Here is a 21417-nt window from a genome sequence, read left to right as displayed (position 1 = left end):
AGGTATCCGAGCAATATCATACTGGTACAACTCTCTATTAATAACATATTAACATATTAATAAATTAAGGGATAATCTAACTAAATACTTTCCAACTATCCAAATTAAAGATTTACAAAGCAGCATAGATGCAACAGAAAAAACTACCTTACTAATTAGCTGGAGAGAAACTTAAGTGAAAATAATTAATAATTATTACCACTCAGAATGAGCAAGTGGGCAAAAGGAAAACAATCTGGCTATTGTTTTAAATGTAATAAGGAAGGAGCAGATTTATTCCACTGCCTATGGTCATGCCCTAAGATTAGGCAATATTGGTGTAAGATAAACTTTTGGGTAAATAAATTCTTACAAGAGAATTTCCAGATGTCGGCACACCATAGCTTTTTTTTGTTGAATGATAGACCAGATAAAGGAGAACAACGGCTAATAAACATGGTGATTCTTGCAGCACGCGTTTTAATATTCAAAAGATGGAAGTCTCCTATTCTCCAATATAATGAAATATAATGAAACAACAAATGTCTATTGAAATGCATGACTTAAAGCCAGATTCAGAAAAACAATTTAGGTCTTTTTTTCCCAAATGGAAATCAGTAATATTATCTTGGCCACGTTCAACACAATTACTTTTATCGCCCCTTTAACAAATGCATTACCCTTCATTATGCTTATAGTAGAAGAGTTCCTTCCACGATACTGGTTGGACACGAAGACACGAGAGAGAGAATAATAGAAAAAGAAGAGAGGGAAGGAAATGGAAAGAAAAGGAAAGAAAAAGAGGGAAAAAAAAAAAGCAAAATCTTGCAAATAGAGAACCTGAAAGGATACACTCACTGAGTTAAAGTGAGAGAGAGGGGGGAACATGGGACTTTTAAAGGCATACTAGTTAGGGAGAAGTTTACCGACTCCCCAGATATACACACTTCTTGATATATAAGAGTAAAAGACAATATGATATGAATATTGATATTTCAGTTTTTGATTGGCTTTCTCAGGATACAATATGACTTTTATTGAACATATATAAGCCTATAGATTAATGTGAATGATATGGTTAAATTTTTGCTTTCTAATATATTTATTTAGAGTTAAGCGGTGAGAAAATATGTGGGGAACATATAAAGGAGAGTGAAGTATAAGATAAATGCCTAGGATTATAGAGAATATTGTACTATTGTACGGTAATCTTTAAGGTAATTCTGTAACCACTGTTATGAAATCTGTTTTTGTTTTTCGATCTTTACTTATGTAATTGTTGAAAACTCAAATAAAAAGAATAATTAAAAAAAAAAAGGCCCAAGGGCTGAAACACATAGAAGCTGCTGAAGGATTACTGCTTTTGTGTGTTCAATACACATAAATTCAACTCGGATCGATTTGAAAGAAACCGAGGTTACCTGGAATAAACCTCCATTTTTCAATTATCAAAGAAAAAAATTCTACTGCTAAAAGAACAAATACTAACGTTTAGCTAATAATCTAGCAGGTGAACTGAGTCTCTGGGTACTTTATATCTGAAGCATATACTGACAAGGTATTTCCAAGTATAATTCCCAGCTACTTGCTACTAGCAAGATCAGTAACACTGCATGGATATTCCTTGGCTAAAAAAAACGCTAGTTCATTCTTAACTTCTATCAACTGTATAGTATTTCATCAGAGATTCAAATCTATATACATCGATCATATTGGAGGAAAAGGAAGATCTCAAATTGGTCAAAACTGGCCACGTGATTAAACAGTGTGACAGAACACCAACTGACTTTTTGGATTCACAGTAAGGACGGAACACTGATACAGTGTATCTTTAGACTGCCAATAACACTGATTCTGATTCTATTTCAATCTCGAAGGAGAAACTCGCAACATTATTTATCAAGGAGAGACATTTTAATTATCCATTTTATAAAGTATTAATTTTAAAAGTTTTATATTGTGTACCTATACATTGTGCATTTATATATTGTGTACTTATATGGTGTGTACTTATATAGTGTATACAGATGCATCCGATTTTTAAAGGCTGATTTGTATTATTAAATAGTCTTTTATTTACAAAGATAATTTGTTATACTATATACATTTATTTTGGGGAATGAATAGCTTTTTTAGCGCCATCCTCTCTTGGTGACATTGTTTGTAATTTTATCTATTGGTTAGGAGATCCAATAGATTTTTCGAAGATTGAGCTTTATTCACATAGAAGGAACTAGGTATTTGTGTGTATTGTATTTTATCTTCTGGTTTTCTACCTAGAATAGTATTAACCCTATAGAGATTTTTTAATGATAGAGATGTTTTATGCAATGAACTTTACTTGGTTGATAATTGGGCTGACCATATTGCCGCTTTAAGAAGGAACACATATGAAAAATACATATGTGAGGGTTCTTATACAAAACCATTTCTTTAAACAGCCCTGAAAACAGCCCTGACATATGTATTTTTCATATGTGTCCCTTTTTAAAGCGACAATATGGTCAGCCTATTGATAATAGAATTTTGATCAATACAAACAATGAAACAAATATTGAAAATATTCTAGATGAACTCTCTAAAATATTAATAAAAGAGTTAAGACAAAAAGCAGAAATTGCATTCATACAGAAATATCTAAATGCTAATATGGTCCCAAGAGGACTTAGATTAAAGAAAATTTGTACATTCACACTAACAGAAGAACACTCCCAAGAATGGTTTGAAGTTTTAGAAAAAACATCACTAGATCTTATGGGAATAGCATTAAAATCTAGAAAATTACTCTAGAAACTCTCAGTAAGAAAATAGATACGTTCAAAGAAATAGTGGATCCCTACAAAGATGATGTACTATGTATAGCAAAACAAAAAGAGATGGAAAATAAGTTAAAAACTATTAAAGATAACCTATTTAAAGATAAATGGAGGAAATTTAAAAGAGATCAGGACGACTATTCAGAAAAATACCAGGGAGAAGATAGTAATGATATAGTCACAGACACATCCAATATGGCTGATAGAGAACAATTGCAAATACTAACAACCCCAAACAAAGCCAACTACATCGAAAAATATTACCAAATTATTTAGAAAACAAAATAAAGGGAGAAATGAGAACAATGTAGATAGGCCAAAGGCAGGGGAATACAGAGATGAAAGATCTAAGATTCCACCTAGAGATACTAGATTAAGAGAAGGATACATGGGTGAACCAATCTCTAATTATAAGCAAAGAGACACAAAAATGTATAATTCAGAGAAGTATTATAACTATGACACTAGAGTACAATACTCTGGTACGAACAAATGATTTAACCAGGGAGCAAGGAGATACGATAATGATAACACATTTGAGTATAAAAACTATCAATATAGAAATAATGGATAAAATCATAGGGAAAATTTTGGATCTAGGAATAGTTACACACAAAGAAGATTCCCTCATGATAATTATAATAAGAATTACGATAGTAGACAGAATACAAAAATAGAAGATATTTTAATGAACCAAAACAAAATTAACAACATAACCAATAGGGTTACCGATCACCTAGAGTAGATTCTCATAATAAATGGGCTGTTCCTTTAAGGAACAGATATAACCCTTTGAGAGCCCTTTCTGATAAAAAAAGAAACAACTCATATAGAACTTCAACATGAGGAAGATTTTTTAGAGAGAACATCAGAAAAGGCAAGCACCTCAAGACCAGTAGAAAAAGATTGGGAAATATGGGATGGAAAAAGAGGAAAGAGAAGACTAGAGGAATTAGAGGAGGAAGAACAGATAAAATAAATAAAGAAACAGAGATAAAAACTACAGGGATATTCAATTTGAGTAAGAAAGTTATTAATGAGGATGAATTGAAAGTACTAACAAAGGGATTATCCTTCGCCCCTTCTTGTAAAATATATTTGAAATTTATATTAACATCAATCAATTTGTGAGGAAACTCACTTTAAAAAGACACTTTATAAAAAATCCAATAAAAAAACAGTTTGGAAAAATAAAAGATAGTGAAACCTACTTACACTCAGATCTAAAAAACAAATTAACATTCTATCCAACCCAATCTAAGGGAAGTAGCATTGAACTCTTTGAAAGATTAGTAAAAGAGGATCTTGATACGAAAAAGAGAATTAAATGGAATCTCACTAAAAAAGAAAAAAAAATAATAAAAGAACTGAAGAATGACAATAGCATCACCATTAAGCAGGTGGATAAGGGGGGAGGACTAGTAATTATGGATACAGATTATTATTTAAAGGAGGCCCATAGATTATTACAAGATAAAACCACATATACGCCTAGATTTAGAGTTCTGCGGCCAAAGGGGTGCGTTAGCTACGCGTGCTTTTTTTCCCATGCACCTTTTAAATACCGCTGGTATTTAGAGTTCACAGAATGGCTGGATTTTCAGTGCGTTAGGCTCCAAAAAGTGAGCGTAGAGCATAGTTTAACGCCACTGCAACTCTAGATACCAGCGGTGCTTACGGACGCGGCCAGCTTAAAAAACGTGCTTGTGCACGATATCCCCATAGAAAACAATGGGGCCATTTGAGCTGAAAAAAAAAACACCTGCAAAAAAGCTGCGTTCAGCTCCTAACGCAGCCCCATTGTTTTCTATGGGGAAACACTTCCTACGTCTGCACCTAACATTCTAACATGTACCCCGAGTCTAAACACCCCTAACCTTACACTTATTAACCCCTAATCTGCTGCCCCCGCTATCGCTGACCCCTGCATATTATTTGTAACCCCTAATCTGCCGCTCCGTACACCCGCGCCACCTACAATATCCCTATGTACCCCTAATCTGCTGCCCCTAACACCGCCGACCCCTATATTATATTTATTAACCCCTATTCTGCCCCCCTCAACGTCGCCTCCACCTAACTACACTTATTAACCCCTAATCTGCCGAGCGGACTGCACCGCTACTATAATAAAGTTATTAACCCCTAATCCACCTCACTCCCGCCTCAATAACCCTATAATAAATAGTATTAACCCCTAATCTGCCCTCCCTAACATCACCGACACCTAACTTTAATTATTAACCCCTAATCTGCCGACCGAATCTCGCCGCTACTATAATAAATGGATTAACCCCTAAAGCTAAGTCTAACCCTAACACTAACACCCCCCTAAGTTAAATATAATTTAAATCTAACGAAATAAATTAACTCTTATTAAATAAATTATTCCTATTTAAAGCTAAATACTTACCTGTAAAATAAACCCTAATATATCTACAATATAAATTATAATTATATTATAGCTATTTTAGGATTTATATTTATTTTACAGGTAACTTTGTATTTATTTTAACCAGGTACAATAGCTATTAAATAGTTAAGAACTATTTAATAGCTAAAATAGTTAAAATAATTACAAAATTACCTGTAAAATAAATCCTAACCTAAGTTACAATTAAACCTAACACTACACTATCAATAAATAAATTAAATAAAATAAATACAATTACCTACAATTAAACCTAACATTACACTATCAATAAATTAATTAAATACAATATCTACAAATAAATACAATGAAATAAACTAACTAAAGTACAAAAAATAAAAAAGAACTAAGTTACAAAAAATAATTTTTTTTTACAAACATCAGAAAAATATTACAACAATTTTAAACTAATTACAACTACTCTAAGCCCCCTAATAAAATTACAAAGCCCCCCAAAATAAAAAAATGCCCTACCCTATTCTAAATTAAAAAAGTTCAAAGCTCTTTTACCTTATCAGTCCTTAAAAGGACCTTTTGTGGGGCATGCCCCAAGAAATTCAGCTCTTTTGCCTGTAAAAAAAAAACATACAATACCCCCCCCCCAACATTACAACCCACCACCCACATACCCCTAATCTAACCCAAACCCCCCTTAAATAAACCTAACACTAAGCCCCTGAAGATCTTCCTACCTTATCTTCACCTCGCCGGGTATCACCGATCGGTCCTGGCTCCGATATCTTCATCCAACCCAAGCGGGCGCTGGCGATCCATAATCCTGCGGCTGAAGAGGTCCAGAAGAGGCTCCAAAGTCTTCATCCTATCCGGGAAGAAGAGGCGATCCAGACCGGCAACCATCTTGATCCAAGCGGCATCTTCTATCTTCATCCAATGAGGAACGGCTCCATCGTGAAGAACTCCAGCGCGGATCAATCTTCTTCCGACGACGTCCAACTGAAGAATGACGGTTCCTTTAAGGGACGTCATCCAAGATGGCGTCCCTCGAATTCCGATTGGCTGATAGGATTCTATCAGCCAATCGGAATTAAGGTAGGAAAATTCTGATTGGCTGATGGAATCAACCAATCAGAATCAAGTTCAATCCGATTGGCTGATCCGATCAGCCAATCAGATTGAGCTTGCATTCTATTGGCTGTTCCAATAGAATGGCAGTAAATAGAAGAAGAATCTGCCTGTGTTTTCTATGATCTTAGCAGATTGTAACTAAGATCCATTGCTGTTCTCACATATGACTGAGGAGAGAGGTAACTTCAGCGGGAGAATGGTGTGCAGGTTATCCTGCTTTGAGGTATGTGCAGTTATAATTTTTTCTAGAGATGTGAATGCTAGAAAATGCTGCTGATACCGGATTTATGTAGGGTAAGCCTGGATACAGTGATTTAATAGCGACTGGTATCATGCTTACTTTCAGAGGTAATACTCTTATATATTTGCAATATAAAACGTTTGCTGTTATGTTTAAGCGTTTTTATAAATGCTTTGGTGATAAAACTTTATTGGGGCCTAGTTTTTTCCACATGGCTGGCTTAAATTTGCCTAGAAACAGTTTCCAGAGGCTTTCCACTGTTGTAATAACTGTAATAACTGCTTTATTGCGCAGTTAAAATTACAGACTGAGACATCCAGCTTCCCTCAGGAGTCGCCTGAATGCTATAGGACATCTCTAAAGGGCTCATAGGCTTTCCAAAGTCGTTTATTGGGGAAGGTAGGGCCACAGCAGAGCTGTGGCAGTTTGTTGTGACTGTTAAAAAACGTCTATATCGTTTTTTTGATCCGTTTTTTGAACTAAGGGGTTAATCATCCATTTGCAAGTGGGTGCAATGCTCTGCTAGCTTATTATACACACTGTAAAAATTTCGTTTGATTTACTGCCTTTTTTCACTGTTTTTCAAATTCTGACAAAATTTGTTTCTCTTAAAGGCACAGTACCGTTTTTTATATTTGCTTGTTAACTTGATTTAAAGTGTTTTCCAAGCTTACTGGTCTCAGTGCTAGTCTGTGTAAACATGTCTGACATAGAGGAAACTCCTTGTTCATTATGTTTAAAAGCCATGGTGGAACCCCCTCTGAGAATGTGTACCAAATGTACTGATTTCAATTTAAGCAATAAAGATCATATTATGTCTTTAAAAAATTTATCACCAGAGGAATCTGACGAGGGGGAAGTTATGCCGACTAACTCTCCCCACGTGTCATATCCTCCCGCTCAAGGGACTCACGCTCAAATGGCGCCAAGTACATCTAGGGCGCCCATAGCGTTTACTTTACAAGACATGGCGGCAGTCATGGATAATACACTGTCAGCGGTATTAGCCAGACTACCTGAATTTAGAGGAAAGCGAGATAGCTCTGGAGTTAGAAGAAATACAGAGCATACTGACGCTTTAAGAGCTATGTCTGATACTGCCTCACAATATGCAGAAGCTGAAGAAGGAGAGCTTCTTTCTGTGGGTAATGTTTCTGATTCAGGGAAGATGATGCAACCTGATTCTGATATGTCTACATTTAAATTTAAGCTTGAACACCTCCGCGTGTTGCTCAGGGAGGTTTTAGCTGTTCTGAATGACTGTGATACAATTGCAGTGCCAGAGAAATTGTGTAGACTGGATAAATACTATGCAGTGCCGGTGTGTACTGATGTTTTTCCAATACCTAAAAGGTTTACAGAAATTGTTACTAAGGAATGGGATAGACCAGGTGTGTCATTCTCTCCCCCTCCTATTTTTAGAAAAATGTTTCCAATAGATGCCACCACACGGGACTTATGGCAGACAGTCCCTAAGGTGGAGGGAGCAGTTTCTACTCTAGCAAAGCGTACTACTATCCCTGTCGAGGACAGTTGTGCTTTCTTAGATCCAATGGATAAAAAGTTAGAGGGTTACCTTAAGAAAATGTTTATTCAACAAGGTTTTATCCTACAGCCCCTTGCATGCATTGCTCCTGTCACTGCTGCTGCGGCGTTCTGGTTTGAGTCTCTGGAAGAGGCCTTACAGGTAGCGACTCCATTGGATAACATACTTGACAAGCTTAGAGCACTTAAGCTAGCCAATTCTTTTGTTTCTGATGCCATTGTTCATTTGACTAAACTAACGGCTAAGAATTCTGGATTTGCTATACAGGCGCGCAGTGCGCTATGCCTTAAACGTTACTTCAAAGTCTAAGCTGCTTAACATTCCCTTCAAGGGGCAGACCCTATTCGGGCCTGGTTTGAAGGAGATTATTGCTGATATCACTGGAGGAAAAGGTCATGCCCTTCCTCAGGATAGGTCCAAATCAAGGGCCAAACAGTCTAATTTTCGTGCCTTTCGAAACTTCAAGGCAAGTGCGGCATCAACTTCCTCTAATACAAAACAAGAGGGAACTTTTGCTCAGTCCAAGTCGGTCTGGAGACCTAACCAGACCTGGAACAAAGGTAAGCAGGCCAAAAAGCCTGCTGCTGCCTCTAAGACAGCATGAAGGAACGGCCCCCTAACCGGTAATGGATCTAGTAGGGGGCACACTTTCGCTCTTCGCCCAGGCGCGGGCAAGAGATGTTCAGGATCCCTGGGCGTTGGAAATTATATCCCAGGGATATCTTCTGGACTTCAAAGCTTCCCCCCCCCAAAAGGGAGATTTCACCTTTCACAATTATCTGCAAACCAGATAAAGAGAGAGGCATTCTTACACTGCGTACAAGACCTCCTAGTTATGGGAGTGATCCATCCAGTTCCAAAGGAGGAACAGGGACAGGGATTTTACTCAAATCTGTCTGTGGTTCCCAAAAAAGAGGGAACCTTCAGACCAATTTTGGATCTAAAGATCTTAAACAAATTCCTCAGAGTTCCATCATTCAAGATGGAGACTATTTGTACCATCCTACCTATGATCCAGGAGGGTCAATATATGACTACAGTGGATTTAAAGGATGTTTATCTTCACATTCTGATTCACAAAGATCATCTTCAGTTTCTCAGGTTTGCCTTTCTAGACAGGCATTACCAGTTTGTAGCTCTTCCCTTTTTACGAAGGTTCTGGGGTCGCTTCTGGCGGTTCTAAGGCCGCGGGGCATAGCAGTGGCCCCTTATTTAGACGACATCCTGATTCAGACGTCAAACTTCCAAATTGCTAAGTCTCATACGGACATAGTGTTGGCATTTCTGAGGTCGCATGGGTGGAAAGTGAACAAGGAAAATAGTTCTCTATCACCCCTCACAAGAGTTTCCTTCCTAGGGACTCTGATAGATTCTGTAGAAATGAAAATTTACCTGACGGAGTCCAGGTTATTAAAACTTCTAAATTCCTGCCGTGTTCTTTATTCCATTCCTCGCCCTTCGGTGGCTCAGTGCATGGAAGTAATCGGCTTAATGGTAGCAGCAATGGACATAGTGCCGTTTGCACGCCTACATCTCAGACCGCTGTAACTTTGCATGCTCAGTCATTGGAATGGGGATTACACAGATTTGTCCCCTCTACTAAATCTGGATCAAGAGACCAGGGACTCTCTTCTCTGGTGGATATCTCGGGTCCATCTGTCCAAAGGTATGACCTTTCGCAGGCCAGATTGGACAATTGTAATGACAGATGCCAGCCTTCTAGGTTGGGGTGCAGTCTGGAACTCCCTGAAGGCTCAGGGATCGTGGACTCAGGAGGAGACACTCCTTCCAATAAATATTCTGGAACTAAGAGCGATATTCAATGCTCTTCAGGCTTGGCCTCAGTTAGCAACTCTGAGGTTCATCAGATTTCAGTCGGACAACATCACGACTGTGGCTTACATCAACTATCAAGGGGGAACAAGGGGTTCCCTAGCGATGTTAGAAGTCTCAAAGATAATTCGCTGGGCAGAGATTCACTCTTGCCACCTATCAGCTATCCATATCCCAGGTGTAAAGAACTGGGAGGCGGATTTTCTAAGTCGTCTGACTTTTCATCCGGGGGCGTGGGAACTCCATCCGGAGGTGTTTGCACAATTGATTCTTCGTTGGGGCAAACCAGAGCTGGATCCCATGGCATCTCGCCAGAACTCCAAGCTTCCTTGTTACGTTTCCAGGTCCAGGGATCCCAAGGCGACGCTGATAGATGCTCTAGCAGTGCCTTGGTCTTTCAACCTGGCTTATGTGTTTCCACCGTTTCCTCTGCTCCCTCGTCTGATTGCCAAGATCAAGCAGGAGAGAGCATCAGTGATATTGATAGCACCTGTGTGGCCACGCAGGACTTGGTATGCAGATCTGGTGGACATGTCATCCTTTCCACCTTGGACTCTGCCTCTGAGACAGGACCTTCTACTTCAGGGTCCTTTCAACCATCCAAATTTACTTTCTCTGAGACTGACTGCCTGGAGATTGAACGCTTGATTTTATCAAAGCGTGGCTTCTCCGAGTCAGTCATTGATACCTTAATACAGGCACAAAAGCCTGTCACCAGGAAAATCTACCAAAAGATATGGCGTAAATATCTTTATTGGTGTGAATCCAAGGGTTACTCATGGAGTAAGGTCAGGATTCCCAGGATATTATCTTTTCTCCAAGAGGATTTGGAAAAAGGTTCATCAGCTAGTTCTTTAAAGGGACAGATTTCTGCCCTGTCTATTCTTTTGCACAAGCATCTGGCAGATGTTCCAGACGTTCAGGCATTTTGTCAGGCTTTAGTTAGAATCAAGCCTGTGTTTAAACCTGTTGCTCCGCCATTGAGCCTAAATCTGGTTCTTAAGGTTCTTCAAGGAGTTCCGTTTGAACCTCTTCATTACATAGATATCAAACTTTTATCTTGGAAAGTTCTTTTTTTGGTAGCTATTTCCTCGGCTCGTAGAGTCTCCGAGTTATCTGCTTTACAATGTGATTCTCCTTATCTGATCTTCCATGTGGATAAGGTAGTTCTGCGTACCAAACCTGGGTTTTTACCTAAGGTAGTATCTAATAAGAATATCAATCAAGAGATTGTTGTTCCATCTTTGTGTCCTAATCCTTCTTCAAAGAAGGAATGTCTATTACACAATCTGGACGTGGTTCGTGCTTTAAAGTTTTACTTACAAGCTACTAAAGATTTTCATCAAACATCTGCTTTGTTTGTTGTCTACTCTGGACAGAGGAGAGGTCAAAAGGCTTCGGCAACCTCTCTTTCTTTTTGGCTAAGAAGCATAATACGCTTAGCTTATGAGACTTCTGGCCAGCAGCCTCCTGAAAGGATTACAGCTCATTCTACTAGAGCTGTGGCTTCCACATGGGCCTTTAAAAATGAGTCTTCTGTTGAACAGATTTGCAAGGCGGCAACTTAGTCTTCGCTTCATACTTTTTCAAAATTCTACAAATTTGATACTTTTGCTTCTTCGGAGGCTATTTTTGGGAGAAAGGTTTTACAGGCAGTGGTACCTTCCGTTTAAGTACCTGCCTTGTCCCTCCCTTCATCCGTGTACTTTAGCTTTGGTATTGGTATCCCACAAGTAATGGATGATCCGTGGACTGGATACACCTTACAAGAGAAAACATAATTTATGCTTACCTGATAAATTTATTTCTCTTGTGGTGCATCCAGTCCACGGCCCGCCCTGTCATTTTAAGGCAGGTAATTTTTTTGAATTTAAACTACAGTCACCACTGCACCCTATGGTTTCTCCTTTCTCTGCTTGTTTTCGGTCGAATGACTGGATATGGCAGTTAGGGGAGTTGCTATATAACAGCTCTGCTGTGGGTGTCCTCTTGCAACTTCCTCTTGGGAATGAAAATATCCCACAAGTAATGGATGATCCGTGGACTGGATACACCACAAGAGAAATACATTTATCAGGTTAGCATAAATTATGTTTTTTGGACGTTGAAGTAGAAATTAACAATAAAGAAATAATAACAAGAACATTCTTTAAAAATATGGATTCTAATAATTATGTACATGCTTAGAGCTGTCACCTAGATAAATGGAAAAATAATATTCCAAAGGGACAGTTTCTTAGAGTTAGAAAAAATTGTACAAAAGTTGAGGACTTTGAAACTGTCAGGCTCTAAGCGGATGCCTGTAATATAGAATTAGAGGTGAACCTCAGCTGCTGAAATGGCTATAAATGAATGGTTGTTGCGGAATGATAAATGGGGAACTACATCAATTACCAGAGAGGGTAATGTGGAACCCCCAATAATCAAATAGCAGAAAAAAAACAGTTTGGATTCGGCTTCTGTGTTCCAGGCGCTCTGGGAGGCTGTCAGCTTTGAGCGGCGTGTTGAAGATGGCGTGTGACGTCACCGCGAGTAGGAATCCAAGTTCCGGTAACTGCAGAGCAAAGTAGTTCTGGTGAGTTTGCAGAGAGAACAGTCTTAGCAAACCAGATAGGCTGATATGTGAAATGAGAACTGATGTACAGCAAATAATGATGCTTGAGATTAATCCGTGTCAGCATGCAGAGGAATAGGGTCTCAGTATAGACTGAGATAGAACGAATACAAAACCAATTAGACAGGGGCAGGTGCAAATTTATACCGGATGTGAACTTGAGTACTCAGGATTTAAAGAAACAGTAGTGAACATCAGAAAGGTAGATAGATTAAATCAACTGTTGAACAACATTGGAATCTCACCCATATACATGACAGATACACAAGCAATAGTTATAGCAGAAAGATTTAAAGAAAAGGGCTATAACATGGAATTAGTTAACAAAAATATGAATGAAATAAGGAAAAAAGAATCAAGAACCAATATATAAAAAAGAACAGGGAGTAAGCCATGAAACTAATGATGGTATAACCAAAACAAAGGTGCAAAGGAACTTTGGTACAAGTAGCAACACAAATGATACACTAGATTTACTTTTTGTTATAAAACCTGTTTATTGCGACAGCCGTTGCACTACAAGTACTTGCCTAAAGACTACAGTCTGGCTGCTTTAAAGCATTGTATTCAGAGGTCATTTCACATGTATACCATATATATGGCTACCACTAAGGCACTTTAAGGACACTATAATTTCTAAAGAAAAAGAACGATTGCATTGGGAAATTAATTTCGGTCAACTACACACTTCACAATTATTTTCCTTGTTTAATTTAATTTGCGTATTGGCACTAGTTGTTGTAACAGATTTGTGATACATTAGACTAGATATATGTTATCCATTTAACTGCCACTTTTGATAATAATTAGCCATTTCTTTATCCACACTTGTATTAGTCACAAACCTGAGTACTAACGATATATATCGCATCTAGCACTTAAAGGGACAGTAAACCATAAAAAAAATGTTATATAATTCTGCACATAGTGCAGAATTATATAACATTATAATAGCGCAAACATTGTAAAACCAAATTTCCCCTTTGAATTTAAAAAATAACTGCTGTTTTACAGACCCGCTCTCTGTGATCTTCTGAGCGGGTCTGTTTTTTTCTAACAGCGCATCGGGCCAGCTGTATAGTCACAGCCCGGCCTGACCGCGCCATAGCACTAAGTGCAGCTTGCTCCTGCTCTGTCAGACAGCAGAAGCAAGCTGCACTTAGTGCTATGGCGCGGTCGGGCCGGGCTGTGACTATACAGCTGGCCCGATGCACTGTTTGAAAAAACAGACCCGCTCAGAAGATCACAGAGAGCGGGTCTGTAAAACAGCAGTTATTTTTTAAATTCAAAGGGGAAATTTGGTTTTACAATGTTTGCGCTATTATAATGTTATATAATTCTGCACTATGTGCAGAATTATATAACATTTTTTTTATGGTTTACTGTCCCTTTAATGAACACTTTTAGAACTTTATATGTACTTTTAGCACTTTATATTTACTAACCAAATTCCCTTATTCTTACTAAACCTCACTTATTATATGATCTTTACTAAATCTTAGACACCTACTTTAGGACAACATTGCTCAATGTGTTATTTTAGCATTTATATGCCTTTGTGTATTTGAAACTTTTATACCAGGTATATCAAATTTATGCTGACATAAGATTTTTAGAACCTCTTTGTCTCGTTTTTATAGTTGAATATGGCTATATGAGAAAATATTTTTATTTTTCTAGGGGAGACGTCCCATTCTTATACTTTAGCATTGTACTAATTTTTAAATTTCTTGTTTGATAATTATTAGACCATTAAACTGTAGCAATATTTCATACTATTGAACTTGTGTTATCACTCTTCAGTCCTCTATTGCTCTACGGTTGAGCGTTCCTTGTCTATAATATTTTGTGGCCTTACTATTGTTTTCACTTTACCTAGGGAAGGGTAGGTTTAGATAGGAGCTTATAGAGGGCATTTCTGAGCGCCTCTTATCCGTTTCTTGAATAATTATGTTATAGTGAACAACATAATATTATAAAACATATTGTCCAAATACATTAGAATTTGATTTAAAAAAAAGATACAATTATAGGTGAAAAAGTTGGCAAACATCAAAGCTTTGTATTAAAAAAGCCTGCACCCTTAAGAACAAATTAGCTCCAAGTGAGTTTAGAACTAATAATAGCTTGGTTAATGTGGATCTCAATAGAGAATTTTTTTTTTTTTTTCTTTCCATGTAACACTTCAAATCATGTAAACAGTAGCAGAAGGAAAGAAATTACTACGACCAACTATAAGAAATTTGAGATAAGGGAAATGATTAGATGCATAGATAAGAACGTTATCTATATTCTACGGTGTTCTTGCAATTTATATTACCTAGGTCAAACTAGTAGAATTTTAAAAGACAGAATAAGAGAGCATTTACTCTGTATAGAACACGGTAGATTAAACACAGTATTGTACAAACACCTTTTAGAAAAACATAATCAACATACTAACGAATTACTCTATTGGGGGATAAAGAAAATTACACCTGGCAACAGAAACACAAATGTGAAAAAAACACTTTTATTAAAATAAGCTGAACTAATTTATAATTTGGGCACTTTACATCCGAAAGGTCTGAATGCAGAAATGGATTTAAACCATTTGATATAAGCTATTATTCACAGAAAATAATTTAGGGTTTCACTTAACATTGTGTTTTCACTTATTTTGTAAATATTTTTCATTTCACATACATAATTTTTAGAAATATGAGGTATTTATATAAAAATACACGGCCAGATTATGAGTTTTGACCTATGTGAAGTTGGCACCCCATGTTTGTAAAAACCAAATTAAAATATACCATTCGTTTGTGCTGCGTTTGTGCTGATTTGTGCCGCAAAAACCAACGTTTGTGCCGTTTTGGTTTAGGAGATATTGCACATTATTTTTTTATGAAACCCCGCCCACTTTGCACCCCATGTTATGCAATTTTAAAAACAAATATACCATTTGTTTGTGCTGGTTTGTGCCGCAAAAACTAACGTTTGTGCCGGTTTGGTTTTGGAGATATAGCGCATTATATTTGCTGAAACTCCACCCACTTTGTACCCCATGTTATGCAATTTTAAAAACAAATATACCATTTGTTTGTGCTGCATTTGTGCTGATTTGTGCTGCAAAAACGAACGTTTGTGCTGTTTTGGTTTCGGAGATATTGCGCATTATTTTTTATGAAACCCCGCCCACTTTGCACCCCATGTTATGCAATTTTAAAAACAAATATACCATTTGTTTGTGCTGCGTTTGTGCTGGTTTGTGCCGCAAAATGAACGTTTGTGCCGGTTTGTTTTCGGAGATATAGCGCATTATATTTGCTGAAACTCCGCCCACTTTGCACCCCATGTTATGCAATTTTAAAAACAAATATACCATTTGTTTGTGCTGCGTTTGTGCTGGTTTGTGCCGCAAAAACGAACGTTTGTGCCGGTTTGGTTTCGGAGATATATCGCATTATATTTGCTGAAACTCCGCCCACTTTGCACCCCATGTTTTGCAATTTTAAAAACAAATATACCATTTGTTTGTGCTGTGTTTGTGCTGATTTGTGCTGCAAAAACGAACGTTTGTGCTGTTTTCGTTTCGGAGATATAGCGCATTATTTTTTATGAAACCCCGCCCACTTTGCACCCCATGTTATTCAATTTTAAAAACAAATATACCATTTGTTTGTGCTGCGTTTGTGCTGATTTGTGCTGCAAAAACGAACGTTTGTGCCGGTTTGGTTTAGGAGATATTGCGCATTATTTTTTATGAAACCCCGCCCACTTTGCACCCCATGTTATGCAATTTTAAAAACAAATATACCATTTGTTTGTGCTGGTTTGTGCCGCAAAAACGAACGTCTTTGCCGGTTTGTTTTCGGAGATATTGCGCATTATATTTGCTGAAACTTCGCCCACTTTGCACCCCATGTTATGCAATTTAAAAAAAAAAATATAACATTTGTTTGTGCTGCGTTTGTGCTGGTTTGTGCCACAAAAACGAACGTTTGTGCCGGTTTGGTTTCGGAGATATAGTGCATTATATTTGCTGAAATTCCACCCACTTTGCACCCCATGTTATGCAATTTTAAAAACAAATATACCATTTGTTTGTGCTGCGTTTGTGCTGATTTGTGCTGCAAAAATGAACGTTTGTTCTGTTTTGGTTTCAGAGATATAGCGCATTATTTTTTATGAAACCCCGCCCACTTTGCACCCCATGTTATTCAATTTTAAAAACAAATATACCATTCATTTGTGCTGCGTTTGTGCTGATTTGTGCCGCAAAAACTAACGTTTGTGCCGGTTTGATTTAGGAGATATTGCGCATTATTTTTTAAGAAACCCCGCCCACTTTGCACCCCATGTTATGCAATTTTAAAAACAAATATACCATTTGTTTGTGTTGCGTTTGTGCTGGTTTGTGCCGCAAAAACGAACGTTTGTGCCGTTTTTTTTTCGGAGATATAGTGCATTATATTTGCTGAAACTCCGCCCACTTTGCACCCCATGTTATACAATTTTAAAAACAAGTATACCATTGGTTTGTGCTGTGTTTATGCTGATTTGTGCCGCAAAAACAAACGTTTGTGCCATTTTGGTTTCGGAGATATAGCGCATTATTTTTTATGAACCACGCGCACTTTGCACCCCATGTTGGTTTCGGAGATATAGCGCATTATTTTTTATGAAACCCTGCCCACTTTGCACCCCATGTTATTCAATTTTAAAAACAAATATACTATTGTTTGTGCTGTGTTTGTGCTGATTTGTGCCGCAAAAACGAACGTTTGTGTCGTGTTGTGTTAAGGGAAATATAGAACACCAGTGATTAAAGGGACATTATACACATTTTTTCTTTGCATAAATGTTTTGTTGATGATCTATTTATATAGGCCATAAAGTTATTTTTTTTTTGTTTTTGTTTTTAAACTGATAGTTTTTGCTTATTCTTAAATAACATTGCTCTGATTTTGAGACTCCTAACCAAGCCCCAAAGTTTTAGGAGAATACCGAAGTATACCTACTCCACCTTGCTTCTGTTTGTGTAAAGGGTCTTTTCATATGCAAAGGGAGGGGGAGTGTCTGATAATTCCCACTTGCAATGGGTGCTCCAGTAACCTTTTAAACAGAGCTAAACTGGAAGCTTCTAAGTAAGTTTTTAAATGGTTTTATACCAGATTTTTATATCAGTATCTGTGCTTATTATTCTTTATAATAGTGTCTATTACATGCAGTTATATGAAAATTGGTGTATACTGTCCCTTTAACACTGCACTAGAAAGTAAAATGTAAGAGGGTTAATATTGCACCAGAGAGGTTAATGTGGCATTTACAAGGCCAGATTTTTAATGAGGCAGAGTAGGCATGTGCCTACAGGCACCCTCCATAGAGGGGAGCCGTGCCTAATTGCTGGTGTTCTGTCAATTAATTCAACAGAACACCGGCAACAACAAGGAGGGTGCGCTCTATATAGAACACTATTAAGAGCGCACCTCCTTCTTTTCCATGACCGGCAGCTTCCGTGTAGGCTGCCCATTAACAAGTCTGTCCAGCACAGGCAGGCGTTTCATTGGCACCACGGAAGACGCCGGTAACAGAAAACAAGGGGGATGTAAATCCGGCCCTGGGCATTAAAGGATTAACATGGTAACATACCGGTTTATACGGCATACATGGGGTTATTGAAGAGTAATAGATTGGAAGAAGCCCAAACCATAGCTTAAAGGGACACTGAACCCAATTTTTGTCTTTCGTGATTCAGATAGCGCATGCAATTTTAAGCAATTTTCTAATTTACTCCTATTATCAATTTTTCTTCATTCTCTTGCTATTTTTATTTGAAAAAGAAGGCATCTAAGCTTTTTTGGGGTTCAGAACTCTGGATAGCACTTTTTTATTGGTGGATGAATTTATCCACCAATCAGCAAGGACAACCCAGGTTGTTTACCAAAAATGGGCCAGCATCTAAACTTACATTCTTGCATTTCAAATAAAGATTCCAAGAGAATGAAGAAAATTTGATAATAGGAGTAAAGTTGCTTACAATTTCATGCTCTATCTGAATCACAAAAGAAAAATTTGGGTTTAGTGTCCCTTTAAGTAATTTAACTGCAAAGTGAATAAGTAGAAACCCACTACTTAATTGAAAAAGGAAATTTTCAATTAAATTGCAGTAAAACCCGCTTCAACCCCATTAGGTCTAATAAATCTCCTTTAGCCAATTTAACCTCTTTGTTGCCATATTAATCGCCTGTAATGTCATGTTAACCACAGACAGCCCAATATTAACTTGCTTAGATTTAACAAGCGCTTAAAAGCACTCAAGCAAGTTTTCTTACATAAGTCAATTCTTTTTTAGTCGCTTTTTTTTTTTTTAAAAACATTTAGGGGGGCATTACATCCCTGGCGATGGGGAAAAAATTGTCTCACTGCGCTGCATAGAAAACTGAAACAGGTTTTTTTTTTCCAGTTGCCAGGGATGTAATCTCCCCCATATGTTCTTAAATATATTTTTCTGGTGTGGAAGTCACATCTGTTCTTTTGTATACCCCAAAGTTTTATAATTCTATTTGTACTTACAAACATTTTTGTTGTTATAATACGTTTGAATCAAAGAGTACATGTACACATAATGCACAATATCTCCTTAATCAAACCGGAAAACAAACGTTCATTTTTGCGGCACAAATCAGAACAAACGCAGCACAAACGAATGGTATATTTGTTTTTAAAATTGCATAACATGGGGTGCAAAGTGGTCGGAGTTTCAGCAAATATAATGCTCTATATCTCCGAAACCAAACCGGCACAAACATTTGTTTTTGTGGCACAAATCAGCACAAACGCAGCACAAACAAATGGTATATTTGTTTTTAAAATTGCATAACATGGGGTGCAAAGTAGGCGGGGTTTCATAAAAAAATAATGCGCAATATCTCCTAAACCAAACCGGCACAAACGTTAGTTTTTGCGGCACAAATCTGCACAAACGCAGTACAAACGAATGGTATATTTGTTTTCAAAATTGAATAACATGGGGTGCAAAGTGGGCGGGGTTCATAAAAAATAATGCGCTATATCTCTGAAACCAAAATGGCACAAACGTTTGTTTTTGCGGCACAAATCAGCACAAACGCAGCACAAACCAATGGTATATTTGTTTTTAAAATTGCATAACATGGGGTGCAAAGTGGGCAGAGTTTCAGTAAATATAATGCGCTATATCTCCGAAACCAAACCGGCACAAACATTAATTTTTGCGGCACAAATCAGCACAAACGCAGCACAAACAAATGGTATATTTGTTTTTAAAATTGCATAACATGGGGTGCAAAGTGGGCGGGGTATCATAAAAAAATAATGCGCAATATCTCCTAAACCAAACCAGCACAAACGTTAGTTTTTGCGGCACAAATCAGCACAAACGCAGCACAAACGAATGGTATATTTGTTTTTAAAATTGCATAACATGGGGTGCAAAGTAGGCGGGGTTCATAAAAAATAATGCGCTATATCTCCGAAACCAAAATGGCACAAACATTCGTTTTTGCATCACAAATCAGCACAAATGCAGCACAAACAAATGGTATATTTGTTTTTAAAATTGCATAATATGGGGTGCAGAGTGGGCGGAGTTTCAGCAAATATAATGTGCTATATCTCCAAAACCAAACCGGCACAAACGTTCGTTTTTGTGGCACAAACCAGCACAAACGCAGCACAAACAAATGGTATATTTGTTTTTAAAATTGCATAATATGGGGTGCAGAGTGGGCGGAGTTTCAGCAAATATAATGCGCTATATCTCCAAAACCAAACCGGCACAAACGTTCGTTTTTGCGGCACAAATCAGCACAAACGCAGCACAAACGAATGGTATATTTGTTTTTAAAATTGAATAACATGGGGTGCAAAGTGGGCGGTGTTTCATAAAAAATAATGCGCTATATCTCTGAAACCAAACCGGCACAAACGTTCGTTTTTGCGGCACAAACCAGCACAAACGCAGCACAAACAAATGGTATATTTGTTTTTAAAATTGCATAACATGGGGTGCAAAGTGGGCAGGGTTTCATAAAAAAATAATGTGCAATATCTCCTAAACCAAACCGGCACAAACGGTTTTGCGGCACAAATCAGCACAAACGCAGCACAAACGAATGGTATATTTTAATTCAGTTTTTACAAACATGGGGTGTCAACTTCACATAGGTCGAGTTTTGCTATGAGCGGCTCGGTAATGTCAGGGTTTTTCCCTGCTTTGTTTGCCATGTGCTGCTGGCAGCCATTTTACTCACCTCTCTTGCTGACTCTGGTGCATAGTGTGTGATGCTGCTCATTTCCTGCACGCCATTTTATGGCCAGACTGGTGTACATCATCTGTGTGAGACAGGTTGCAGTCTCAGAATTGTGATGTCATCACTTATTATTTAAAAGGCTTCTGTTCAGTATGCTTTGCCCTTGCATTTTTTCAGACCTGTTTGTGAGTTCCAGTGTATTACCTGGCTGTCTGACGTCCCTCCTGGTTCCTGATCCCTGGCTTGTTCCTTACTCTGCTGTTCTCCTTGTTCCTGATTCTGGCTCGTCTGACTACTCGCTTTGGCTCCTGACTCGGCTCATCTGACTATTCGCTTTGGCTTCTGACTCGGCTCGTCTCACTACCAGCTCTGGTTTTAACTCCTGGTTTGTTATTTGATTTGTGGACTTTTTATTATTTTTTTCTATTAATAAAGGTGTGATTATTTTTGCACTTCTTGTCTCAGTCTGATTCCTGGCACCCTTTCAGGTAATAACTTGCAAGTTATTTCTACCGCTCACCTTTAATAGCGCTGCTATTACAGGTTTCCAAAAACCTGCGTTAGCGGGCAATATGGTTACGTTGAGTTCCATACC

This window comes from Bombina bombina, chromosome 1 (assembly GCF_027579735.1).
Source record: "Bombina bombina isolate aBomBom1 chromosome 1, aBomBom1.pri, whole genome shotgun sequence".
NCBI lineage: Eukaryota > Metazoa > Chordata > Amphibia > Anura > Bombinatoridae > Bombina > Bombina bombina.
Note: the sequence above shows the minus strand (reverse complement) of the source record.